Raw genomic sequence first — 13,829 nt, 5'->3', positions numbered from 1 at the left:
TTCTGGCCGTGAATTCCACGTCTCTTCTGGCCGTGAATTCCACGTCTCTTCTGGCCGTGAATTCCACGTCTCTTCAGCACGTCCCTGGACGTCAGAATTAGTCTTCTTCTGGATGTTTATGTGTGTTTATGCATAAGTGTAGGCATAAGCCTGCATATAAAATAATCATACACTAATTGTGTTAAATCGTAAACAGGCGATTTTGACGTATCTAAACTTGACAAAGGTTCTAAAAAGGGCCAAAATCGGCCCAGTCATACCGAAACGTCTAGATAGAACACGTTATAATCACGTGTAGATCAAACAACACATTATTTACTTATACATTTAAGTACTTAATATAATTAACTGCATCTGAATATAAGGTTAAGGTTTGATACATGCAATTATGCATAATTTATAGTTATTACAGTAACTACATGTAACAAGGTCACTGTAAAATAAAGTGTTATATTATTAACATTTTAGTAGTTCATTACAAATGATCAAAGATAACGGGATGAACTAAAGTCACAATTTATTTATCACATTTATTTTATGGTTTTAATACAAATTCACCAGGGAAACAGGAAAAATGAACATGTTCATCACAAAACAAATTCAGTTTCATAACTAAATTTAAGGAATTGAGCTGTCTCCCACATCTTTTTCACCCGAAAACTTATTTTTATAACCCCCACCCCCTGCTCTTCCTGGAGCATGTTTTAGATGTTCAGCCATAGCGCCATCAATTTCCGATTCTGTTGAATTGGGGTTCCACCTCTTCACAGCATCTGAGGGAAGAAAATATGAATGTAAAAAGCAAAAACTTAAACAAGCACTTATTTTGAAAGTGTTTTTATCTATCAAACTAATTGTACAATGCAGTCGAACAAGACTTTTCCCATCCATTTCATGAACACATTAACCTGTGAAATGAGTAACATGAGAACATTATATTTTAGTGGATTTCTCTGACACTCTACATGTCACAGTATTGAGAGCTTCTCTGAGATACCAAATGATTGAATGTTTCACCAGGACCACTCCCTCTTCTTAGTCTTCAAAAAGTCTAAAAGTAATGTAGTGACACTCTTATGGAAATAAGATAATTTGTAATTATTTAAATTTGTCTAATTTTTAAACTGTGTGTCATGAATCAACATCTCAGAAAAATGTTATGCATTTCAAAACAAAGTGACGACTTAATTCGTGATGCAGGATGTTGATTTCATACATGTCCACATATGAGAACACCGGGACTAAAACATGTTAATTATGCGTTTGGACATTTCTGATAAAAACAGGTCTTTTAAATAAGACACAAGGAACATACGATGTGTCACAAATTACCTTGTATTATATTATATAAAGGTGTAGCCTTGAATGCAGCCTTTTCCAGCTGGCCACCACCCTGCATGTTGAATTTTGCCATTAAGGCATTTGACATGATTCTGCGAAATAAACGATTCAGTCATAATATTAAAATACATTGTAAGATCAGTATTACAAATTAGCAGTACTGTGCAGCTTGCCAATTGCATGCAGTGTTAAAACATACACTTTCACAACCACTCTCTATCATGTAATAAGTGCTCTATCCCTATCCAAAGTTTTTGTGACAAGTAATGACTCATTCATTTCTTACACTAACATTATGTTTTTATATCTTGTTTTAAGTCCTACGAACAACCTGATTTAGCACAGACATTACAACTTCAACACAAAAACAGGCAATTATATAAGTAGATATAGTGTGTGACAGAATTATAGTATTACCAAAGGTTGAGGTTATTATTGTGGATACTGTTACTATTGTCATTTTTTTCTGAAATACGACACAGCAAAACACACAAACAATGCTAGGTAAATACATACCTGTTCATACACAGTCTCTGACTGACATTCGGCCAACTCTGGACAGTTGCTGAACCTAAAAGTGACACCACAATCAAAATAATGTAATAATGTTTTGAAAAATCAAGAGCAAGACAGAATTGACAGCAAACAAAAACAATGGTATCGATATTGGCATTAGATTATCGATAAACAACTACTTGTACCTCTAATAAAAGATTTACAAACTGACTGTTTGCAAACTTTGCTTTAATGAATTGCCCATAAATGGCCTGCGTTTCAAACACCATATAATATTCCTTACTTGCTGATGGCATGGGGTAATTATCTGGTTCCACCTATTTGAAATTGTAAAACACCAAGGCAGGCTCCATTGTCCCCTCGGATTCTGAGCTGCTGTCCTCTTCCGCTAAGGCATCAACTCTTGCCTTTCGACATCTCCACTTTCTTTGATAGTCAGAGGACATGTTTAGCAAATCTGAAATTACAAAATACTTTTAAAGCACTTATTGAAGTCAGCCATGCTCAAATTAATTTACAGATTTCAGTGAATTATTCCTGAGCTCCTTCTACAGTTTTAACATATCACAGTCTTTCATTTCATTTATTTTCAGAAATAAACTTTCAGAATGCTACATCTGAGTAGTACTTTTTAATTTAATCTTTAAACATGTTTAATCAACCGATGTGCTCTTATGTGCTGCATGTCATTGATATCAAAGTACATATATACATTTAACTATTGTTTTTTTTCCCTTTTATAGCTTGCCTAATAATAAAGAAATATATATATGTATATGTGTGTGTGTATGTGTGTGTGTCAATGCATATAGTATACTGAATATATAATTTTTAATATATCTCATACAAGTCATTAACACACTTTAACATTCTGTGATAATGCTTACACATAAAACAACAAATTGAGAAAACTTAAAAATATTCGAAAGCTGGCTACTTCAACTTTTAATTTTCATAAACTTTTTATTTTGCCACAGATGAGTTTCTTTTTAGGGTTAAAAAAGACCATAGCATTAAACATTACCTTTTAGCATACTAGCTAACTTTAGCCCAAGTTAATTTAACTTGACAGTGTGCTTATACTTGCTTTTGGTTCCTCCGAGTAAAACAAGTAAAATTAAAATACATTAATTAAATATCTCAAAATGTACTTACCCATCGGTGAATTTTTAATGATTTGTAAACTCAAAAAACTCTCTCCTTGTGTACGTTTACGGCTCACTCCTCTTCTTCTGGTGTTTTTGGCGATTTTGCCAAACCAGCATAAAAAGATGCATTACCGCCACCTATTGATCTGGAATTTTGAGTATACAAACTGTCATATCTCGAGATAATCTGCTGTAGAGATACCATATCGGGAGATTTGTCACAACATCTTCCCAGCAGTTTTTGCATCCAGCTCAGACTTTAAATTGTGACTTTATGAATAACTTATGTATATAGCCTATATATATTTAATCATTAAAAACGAAATAATTAAATCATATTGTAATGTATGGGAAACTAGTGGAATAATGGGTAAATGCAGTGATTTCACACTTAACTACAAGCAATTTGTGAATAGAATTTGACATAAAACAAGATGTAAAACAAATGGAAGTTTTTTAAATAAAGATTTCCGTGCTGGTTTGCATGGGTCTTAAACGTTTAAAGGACGTCAGTGGACGTCTATTAACAACCTCTTAAGAAACTACTTTGGGCACTTAAATTAATTACTGTAGTATGCCAATGTGAATGTGTATGTAAGCACAATTGCTTTTGCATATTTCATAAGGATTTTATAGAGGTTGACGATGGACTATAAATGCACGTGTAAAAGACGTCACCTGCTGGACGTCCTTTCACAACCGAATCACAACCGGGTATATTTTGAACTACACTCAGCTAAAAGTCAAAGTAACAACTTTACATGCAACCACATATAATTGTAGACATGTACAAATGCATCTGAATGCATTTTTAAGAAATATTTTGTGTTAAAATTTTTTGCATATTTTGTCGTCCTACCGCGACTATTTTTGGCCAGGGACAGGACGTCGCCGTCGGACCAATGTTTGCTGGGTATTATGCACGAATTACTACCTTGTTTAGTCAAGCCAGCTAAGTCATTCCCGGTCACTGTGCCGTAATATGAGCGTACTTTGCTTGTTTTCTCTACATAATACATTCACAATCGAAGAAAAGTGTTGTTTGTCTAAGAGGACCAAACGTCCATGTATACCGTTTCAAGAATGACAAATCCCAGTTAAAAAAAATACGCGAGTAAATCGGCTAAATATGCGCTATGAGTCATTGCTATGATTGACAGTAATAACCCGACCAAACATCTGACAAGCTGATGTCAAAAACAGAGCTTAAGTGATTCAGACTAAATTCAGAGTAACAAAACTACAGCAGTAACAAGTTTGTGTTGGTTAAATATAGGCTGTTTAATAGCTTTTACAGTTCAAGATAACTTAAAAGATGTAGTTATTATATAAAATTCAGCAATTAAAAAAGGCCAACAAATGTTAGATTATCTTGAGTAATTTTTGCTTATGAGTAGGATGAATTGGATCATCTAAGGTCTGCAGCAAAGGCATTGGTTAATAAAATGGGATTAAATACATAAAAGAAAATTGTATTATTTAACATATTCAATTATTACAGGTTTGCATTGAATTTCACTGTTTTTATTCTTTTGAGGAAGACAAAAGAACAAAAGAAGGATGACACACAGAGACATTGATTTAACTGTGGGTATTTTAATAAGAAGAGCAAAATTAGAACAGAACAAAACAGGTAGGTTATAGTTTAGATAAATTTACCAAGAAAATTTTCCTTAGCTCACTAAAATCGCTTTAAAATCAAAAGATAAAAGTGTATATTAAAGTTTAATCTAACAAATATAGCAGCATCTAAAACTTTAGTTTTTATTTAAAACACAAAACATAAAATAGATGCCTTTATTTAGCAGGATTATTATTACAGCTGTACATCACTTCTAGATACTTATAGACACATTATACGATAACATGGAAAAATGCACTTCACTATATAAATTAAATATACATTTCTGCTTATTGAAGTTATACAAGTGTTTCAGTCAAGAGCGTGTGATTTTAGTTTTGGGTGTTTGATTAAATTACACTGATGGGCTTTTCAAACCTGAAATTAAACCCTGTGTAATTCCAATCTACATGCGAATGAAGTCCTGGGTTATCTTGCTTTATGTTTGATTGGACCAACACAGCATGTTAAGTGTTTTCATAAGGCTATTATATACTGCAGAGTGTACGATCAAGTTCCCTTCCGGAGGGAACTCTACGCTGCGTCCTGGTTAGGACACTTTGGGAACTGCTCTCAGCGTGACCGGTTCTGAAGCTCTTATAAAACAACGACAATGAACTTGACATTGACCGGCGCCAGCCCATGACGTCATTAACAAGGCGCCTACTAGTATAAAGGGGCGCTTGTGAATACATCAACCATCTTTTTGTTCTTCAGCCTTACCTTGTTCTAAGCTCGAGTAAAATGATGATTCCTAGAGTATACAGTTCAGCAAGTGTGCAGAATCCGTGTCAGAGAAATCTGACACCAGATGACGTGCGCAGTCTGTTTGTTATGTGTTTGGGTGAGTGAGCACGCGCGCTCTGTTCTTGAGAGTGCAGAGCGCGTTCATCGTGAGAGTTTCTCTCTAAGGAAACTCCGCTCTCGTTTGTCCCCTTTTCCGAGGGAATCGGGACATTTATCTGCCCTACGCGGCTCGGGTCCCGTTGCAGCCGAGGCTGCACGGAGAACGAGCCCGCGGTGGTTACAGATGAAGCGCGCACACGAGTTGAGAGATGTGTAATCTCTCACGCTCGTTAGCCGCGGACGAGGGCGAGCTGCGGGCGAAGGATGTATTAATCTCTGACATCCTTTGATACAGCGGCAAGTGCTCTACTGGTTTTAGCCAGGTAAGCAGGATGTGGCTGTTATGGGCGAAAAGTGATTTTCTGAGCTCTCACAGCCTGCCTGCCCCGCGTATGATGAGCTGTTGTCTGTTATGAGCCGCGCTGCGGTCTGCTTTGATCTGCGGTGAAAGCACGTGCAGGGGGAGGTTGCTCATAACAAATTATATGAGCAATTTCACCCTGACCATAACAGACCAGTCCCCATATACATCCCATTCCCTCCTGATCTATATATTAGGATCGGGAGGGCATGGGATAAACCATATTCAGCCGCACTCATCTATATCAGCATGTTAGTTATGCTGGTGCAGAGTGAGTGCGTGAGTATGGCAGGCCGTCGATGCCATAACCTGAGGATACGTTTGCTGTCTCTCGGCGTGGGTGGCGTCGACGCTGAGGGCATACGCGGCAGTGGGTCAGGCTGGTGCTGCCTGCACGCAGTGACAGTGTTGCAGGCGTACCGGGCTGATCTGCTGGAGGATGAAGACCCGTGGAGAGGGCTGAGCTGTTTCACACCACAGGCTTGTAGGTGAATTTTTGCAGACATCGGGGAGAAAGATGAGTGCTTTCTCCTCGATGCGCCAGTCTCGCCTTCCGAATTATTCGGTACATCCGTTGTTACGATGTTCGACTAACTCAGGGAGGCGGAGGCGTGCTCAGCGGCTAAATAGATCCTTTGGGGTCTGTTATTTCTCACCGGTCCTCATCTCCACCCGAACGCAGGGGGAGCCTGGCCCCTCCTGGCCTGCGGGCTGGAGGCAGGGCCAGGCGGTTTTGTGTGGCCACTCGAGACCCTCCTCTTGGGAGGGGTAGGTCTCAGAGGAGACGTGATGTGCGTTATGGGAGACGGGATCGTAGGGAAACGATCCTCTCCTTTCTCCCTCACGTCGTGCGGCCACCCGCCCTTTTTTCCCCTTAAGACTCTGGGGCTGGGCTGACGATAGATTGATAAATTCAATCCGTTGGCCCGGTACATGAACTGACATATAGGTGGTTGTGTATATGTATATGTACGTATTCTTTGTCTACCAGCTCCGCTTGGGTGAGACTTTAGTATTTGAGCTACTGAGCTCCTAAGGTCCCTGAGTGTCGAGTGTAGCCAGGTCTTCCCTCGTTTGTGAGTTAGTGTACCAGACCTCCACTCGTAAATGACTCCTGTAGGGGTTAGGCGTTGTCAGGCCTCCTCTCATTCTGAGAGTTATCCCTTGAAGCCTCCGCTGCTTTTGAGCTCGGCTTAGGCACTATTTATACCTGCATATGCATGTCTACACACCTACTGGGTGTGGCAATGTACCCCGTCCCGTGGTAAGAGTCCCTCTAGACTCCGCTCGTCTGAGTGTGAAGACCGGGAGGTTAGGGTAGGTTCCCCACCCTCCTTTTAAGAAGATAGGAGCAACCCAGGGTTGAGCGCATGGGCTGCCTCTCTTTGTGAGTCAGTGCACTGAAGGCCCCGCTCCCCAGGGCCCTGTCAAAAAGGGAAAGAAAGAAGTTTTCTTTAGTGAGAGAGGAAAGTTTAGGAAACCCCCCCCTAAGTGTGAGGATTTTTTCAGGCCTCCTCTCTCTGAGAGTTGCGCTGACGAGATGCCCCTCTATGGAGGTTCTTGTCTAGGCTGATTTCTCACAGTTCTATCAGATTTGGGCAGTTCTGGGAGCTGGTAGGCTCTCGTGAGCCTCGCTCTACACCGAAGCTCACAGTGTTAGGTCCTCCTTGGCGGAAGCCCTGGTCTGGACCTCCAGGTTTCACCTTTTGAACCCTGTATAGGCGCTTACAGCTCTGTCCAGATAGCATTTAGGGGGTTGAGTGTAGTAGGTCTCCCCTCGTTATTAATGAGCTCTGTTGGTTAGCACCTCCACTCCTAGACTTTCCTGCCACGGTGAGCGTTGTCAGGGTGCTGTAGGCTTCCTCTCGATTGAGAGTCCTTCTGTAGGAGCCTCCGCTCTTCGCTGCTGCTGATCAGACCTCCTTTCGCCTAGTGGCGTCATGATGTAGGTCGGGCGACTGGTCTTCCCTATGGTTTAGACTTAGAATGGTTAGATGTGTTCTCCTGCATGAGAACCGTCCAGTTGCAGCCTTCGCTCCCCTCAGTGCTCCGCTTACAAGTACATACTCGTGGTATTTAGCTGGTAGGCCTGCTTAGGCCTCGCTAACTGCTGTGCTCTGTGCTTTGAGCCCTCTGCCAAAGCTGAGTATTGTTAAGGCTCTCTCTTTCCAGACTTGAAGCCTCCACTCTACAGATTCCTGTGATGTGGGTTCATGTACTTGTAGCGTTGAGTGTAGCCAGGTCTCCCCTGGGTTTTTCGTTTAGACCTCCACTCTCGAGCATCTCTCGCTAGGGACTATTAGAATACCGCTCACCAAGACCGAGTATTGTCAGGCTTTTTCTCTCTGTGAGATTCGTTCAAAGCCTCCACTCTACAGGGCCCTGCTCTCAGCATTTGGGCCCTGCTGTGAGTCCCGGTATTCTCTAAGCGTTGAGTGTAGCTAGGTCTCCCCTCACTAAAATATTTGGGTGAGATCTCCACTCCATAGAGCTAGGAGATTGAGCGTTGCTAGGCTTCCTCTCATCCGAGGGTCTCTGTGAAGCCTCCGTTCCCCTGAAGCTCCGCTTCTGGTACTTTCAGACGTGAGTGTAGCAGATCTCCCCTCACTGAATATTTGGTGTGAGATCTCCACTCTTTAGAGCTGGGAGGTTGAGCGTTGTCAGGTGTTCCTCTCATTCTGAGAGTCTCTATGAAGGCCTCCGTTCCCCAGAAGCTCCGTTTTTAGTACCTCCAAGCGTGAGTGTAGCCAGGCCTCTCCTCACTTAGAGCGTTGAGGCCTCCACTCGTAAAGAGCTGGCGGATTGAGCATGTTGGGGCTTCCCCTCTGGTGAGGCCCCCGTTCTCCAGAAGCTCCGCTTCCAGTCTTTCCCTCCAGGCGTGAGTGTAGTCAGGTCTCCCCTCACGAAGGGTTATTGAGATCTCCACTCCTAAGAGCTAGTGGATTGAACGTTGTCAGGTTTCCTCTCTTTTTGAGAGTCTTCTGTGAAGCCTCCGTTCTCCAGAAGCTCCGCCTTCAGTACTTTAGGCGTGAGTGTAGCCAGGTCTCCCCTCACTAGAGGGGCTCTTTTGAGACCTCCACTCCTGAGAGTTATTGGATTGAACGTTGTCAAGGTTTCCTCTCCTTAGAGAGTCTTCTGTGAAGCCTCCGTTTTCCAGAAGCTCCGCCTCTGTACTTACAAGCATGAGTGTAGTCAGGTCTCCCCTCACACAAGGGTTTATGTTTGAGACCTCCACTCTTACAGAGCTCCGAAGCTCCAGGCTTTGCTATCGCCTGTGATAATTATATGGTGTTTCCCTCGCTACGCTCTGGGCACCTTCTCAAACCCACAATAGTGGTGAGTACTCACGCGAAGCTTTGAGCACTCCTTAAAAACCCACGTGAAGTGGTAAGTGCACACGCAAGTCCTTGGGCACTTTCTAAAATCCACATGAGTGGTAAAGACTCCCCCCTGAAGGTTGGGTTCTTTTCTAAAATCCTGTATGGTATGGGTTACGCAGTATTTCTCCGTTCCCATTCTAGAGTTGGTTCTAAACACCCCTGGGTGGTTACAACTCCACTGCAGATAGCACTACCTATAGGTTTGAGTGCCGCTAGGCTTCCTCTCATCTAGAGAGTCTTCCTGCAGAAGCCTCCACTCTTCCTAAAGGGAAAATAAGTTTGGGCGTGAGTGTAGCCAGGTCTCTCCTCACTTAGAGCGTTGAGGCCTCCACTCGTAAAGAGCTGGCGGATTGAGCGTGTCGGGGCTTCCCCTCTGGTGAGGCCCCCGTTCTCCAGAAGCTCCGCTTCCAGTCTTTCCCTCCAGGCGTGAGTGTAGTCAGGTCTCCCCTCACGAAGGGTTATTGAGATCTCCACTCCTAAGAGCTAGTGGATTGAACGTTGTCTAGGTTTCCTCTCCTTAGAGAGTCTTCTTTGAAGCCTCCGTTTTCCAGAAGCTCCGCTTCCAGTACCTCTAGGCGTGAGTGTAGCTAGGTCTCCCCTCACTGAAGGGTTATTTGAGACCTCCACTCCTAAGAGCTAGTGGATTGAACGTTGTCAGGTTTCCTCTCTTTTTAGAGAGTCTTCTGTGAAGCCTCCGTTCTCCAGAAGCTCCGCCTCTGTACTAACAAGCGTGAGTGTAGTCAGGTCTCCCCTCATACATGGGTTATGTTTGAGACCTCCACTCTTACAGAGCTCCGAAAGAAGAGCTCCAGGCTTTGCTGTCGCCTGTGATAATTATATGGTGTTTCCCTCGCTACGCTCTGGGCACCTTCTCAAACCCACAATAGTGGTGAGTACTCACGCGAAGCTTTGAGCACTCCTTAAAACCCACGTAAAGTGGTAAGTGCACACGCAAGTCCTTGGGCACTTTCTGAAATCCACATGAGTGGTAAAGATTCCCCCCGAAGGTTGGGTTCTTTTTTAAAATCCTATATGGTATGGGTTACGCAGTATTCCTCCGTTCCCATTCTAGAGTTGGTTCTAAAAACCCCTGGGTTTTTCCAACTCCACTGCAGACAGCACTACTTATAGGATCGAGTGTCGCTAGGCTTCCTCTCATCTAGAGAGTCTTCTTGCAGAAGCCTCCACTCTCCTGAGAACTCCACTTAGGTGGTTCTATTGCTTAGGCTCCTGGAGCCTCATGGATCACCTCCAGTGTTGAGTGTAGTTAGGTCTCTGACCTCCACTCCCAGAGTTTCCCGCAAGCACAGAGTGTTGCTAGGCTTCCTCTCATTTAGAGAGTTTGTTTAGAGCCTCCGCTCTTCAGAACCCCCGCCTAGTATGAAGACTTAAGGGTAAGCTTCACTACTAGCGGTGAGTGTAGGTAGGCCTACTCTCGCTTAGAAGTATCAGGCCTCCACTCCTAGGAGTTCCGTGCTTGGGTGGCCGAGCTAGCTGTGACGTCGGCCCAAGTAGTGGGGAGTGATGTTCCTTCTTGACTCCTCAATCAGTCAGTTGTTCACTTACTCCTCAGCATGGCGGCGTTGGTATATCGTTCCCAAAGTGTCCTAACCAGGACGCAGCGTAGAGTTCCCTCCGGAAGGGAACGTCTCAGGTTACGTAGGTAACCCTAGTTCCCTGAGGACAGGGAACGAGACGCTGCGTCTCGTAGCCATGCTTCGGGCCCCACTTACGTCTCCATCAGACAAAAAGATGGTTGATGTATTCACAAGCGCCCCTTTATACTAGTAGGCGCCTTGTTAATGACGTCATGGGCTGGCGCCGGTCAATGTCAAGTTCATTGTCGTTGTTTTATAAGAGCTTCAGAACCGGTCACGCTGAGAGCAGTTCCCAAAGTGTCCTAACCAGGACGCAGCGTCTCGTTCCCTGTCCTCAGGGAACTAGGGTTACCTACGTAACCTGAGACGTTTTCCAGAATGGACTTAATCTAAAATAAATCTGTCTTCACTTCTGTGTACCGTTACACCTCTAGCGTCTACAGATATCATGCACCCCTAATAGTCTTCATATGTATATTTCGCAATTATTGAAGACTGTATGTTTATGTGTGTGTGTGTGTGTGTGTGTGTGTGTGTGTGTGTGTGTATGATCTGATGTCTTAAGTGACTCTATATGAAGTGTATCTGCTGTAGTACCTGGAACGCAGGCTGCTGGTCTGAGGAGAGTAACAGTGTGGGGTTTTAGCTAATCTATGAGGGCAGGTTACAAGATCCCGCCGTCCATAATTGGCATGATGAATAGAAATAACACCAGTATCTTTTAAAGCACAAAAAGAGCAAATTTCAAAACAGTCATTTGTGCCACCATGTACTAGAACTGGACTAATTCAGTTAAAATACCATGGACACGAGGTCCTGATGAACTAAAGAAAATTGCCTTTTGATGCTATGATCTCAGCATAGAAAAAGCTTAAAGAAAAATCTTACCACAGACAATGATGCTTTGACTGCGTTCACAGGTTACACTTGTTTCTAGAATTAGTTGAAAAATTGGTAGCAAAATGAGAACTGACATCCGCATTACCATCAACTACAACAGTAAGCTACTGCTACAAACTAGATCTGTATAAAAAGAGAAAGCATTAGAGAATTCAATGATTGATAATCAGCTTCAACATTTTGGATGAAAAATTGTATAAAAATAACTGGCTTACTTGCTGGAATACAGTCATAAGACACATCCAGATATTTATACCATGACAAGGATCAGAGAAAACTGAGTTTGCTGCAGGAACAGAGCAGCTCTTTCTTCCATCACACCTGATTCATGAATAGACAATGACAAGTATTTGAGAATAGCTTTCATACACTACAGACAAAAATTGCTATTGTATAATTATGTATTAAATGGAACTGTAAACATAAACATTTTTTTCTCTGTTCGTTGCTATCTGTCAGTCCTACCGAGCGGACATTATATGGAGGGATGCTTCTCGAAAACAGTGCGTATTGGAGATCTGTTTAGCTGTTCTCCCACTAGCACATGTTGTGTGATCAGTCCGTCCATAGTTGGCCCGTAGGACCTTTATGAATCCCAAATCTGACAGGTGTAATTAAAAAAACAAACACTGAGAATTGTGATAAAGTTTAAGCACGGTGCACATAGTTGATTCCTAAGGGATTCATCCTGATCCTGTTCTCTCTCTCATATTTTCCATTTGGGCACAAAAGGCCATATATAATATAAATTACTGTATACTCACCACAGCTGAGGTATGCAGATCCTCCTTCACAGATGTGTATTGTTTTTGCTTCTACTCCTGTGAAAAGAAAACATGCTGTTCAGACAAGATGATAAAATTATATGAAATGAAATAATGTAATGTTGTTGTTGTTTATAAGAATGTGCATTATTCAGTTCATTGGTCATCTGCCATTCTTACCATGTTGACACAGAAACAGCAGCACTGAAAATCAAAATCAAATAGAAAAAAAAATACTTACAAATGATCCAGCTTAGCTTTTGCATCAGCATGTTGAATGTGTTAACAGAAGGAAGAGCAAGAAATCAAAAGAATTCTTATGAGAAGAGATACGTGCACATGGTATATATAGCAATCACAGACAGATTATCATCTGTTTGAAATGGGAGTTCAGTTTGTTCCTGTTGTGTTTTGTGCATTCACATACCAGAGCTTTCCTCACAGGCTCAAAGGGGGTGAAAGGGGGCTTGATGGAAAACAGTGCTCCCAAGGAACATGATTTCTACTGAGGGGGGCCAATAGGAGTCAATATGCTATTCAGCGGGCACAGAAACCATAGGTTTAGAGTAGATAGTCTAGATTGAGTCAAGGCCTTAGGAAATTCATAATAATAATAATACCAGTAAATCCCATCATGGATATAGGATACTAGCTGCTATATAGGTAGTCCTGTTTTAGGAACAAAATGCACCGGAAAAAAATAAAGAAAAATCTAATTTGTAAATAAAATAAAGATTATTGGAATGCATTTACAAAAAAAAACCTTTAACTAAATTAAAGTCTAATCAATCCAGATGTAGCAATAAAAAAATCATGATCATGATCATTGCAATTGTTTATGATTCTAGTATCCCACTCCCAGGGCTTTTCCAGATCATGTTGTGTGCTCATCCCTGACAGTAAAGTACCACATAAAGGGATTAACAATATTCCTGAAGTTACACCAACACACAGTAAGCATTTTTCCCATTCAATAAATCTTATTCAGCTTATCAACCTGCTCCCCGTTCGTGGTTTCACTTTGGTTTGCAGCATTTTGTTTTTCATGACTTTACATGTACAAACATGTATTCTCATTCTTTTTGGGATAGTCAACATGATAAAAGATGCCTGTTGAACCACAGCTCCAACAGCGTAGGTGGTGAAACACATCTTGACGCAATCGACCTGAGTTTGAATTCACCTTTTGCTGAACTTCTTCCGTTCAACATCACATATCAGATCGATAAGATGTCTATTTAAAATAAAATGAAGGATACGTTCGCAAAGTATAAAATAAAGTGCCTCATGGGTGTTGATCGGTTGGATTTAGAAGTAGGCTGCAGCATCCATTTAATAATTTGAATAAAAATTA

General features: G+C 42.0%; 1 pseudogene; it reads right to left on the bottom strand.

The window, feature by feature from the left end:
• The window catches only part of LOC141290820 (L-rhamnose-binding lectin CSL3-like), a 49,999-nt pseudogene extending 37,252 nt beyond the window's left edge, over positions 1 to 12,747 (bottom strand).
• Between the last annotated feature and the right edge of the window lie 1,082 nt (positions 12,748 to 13,829).

Source organism: Garra rufa, chromosome 18 (genome assembly GCF_049309525.1).
Source record: "Garra rufa chromosome 18, GarRuf1.0, whole genome shotgun sequence".
Taxonomy (NCBI): domain Eukaryota; kingdom Metazoa; phylum Chordata; class Actinopteri; order Cypriniformes; family Cyprinidae; genus Garra; species Garra rufa.
This window is presented reverse-complemented; position numbering and strand designations above follow the sequence as displayed.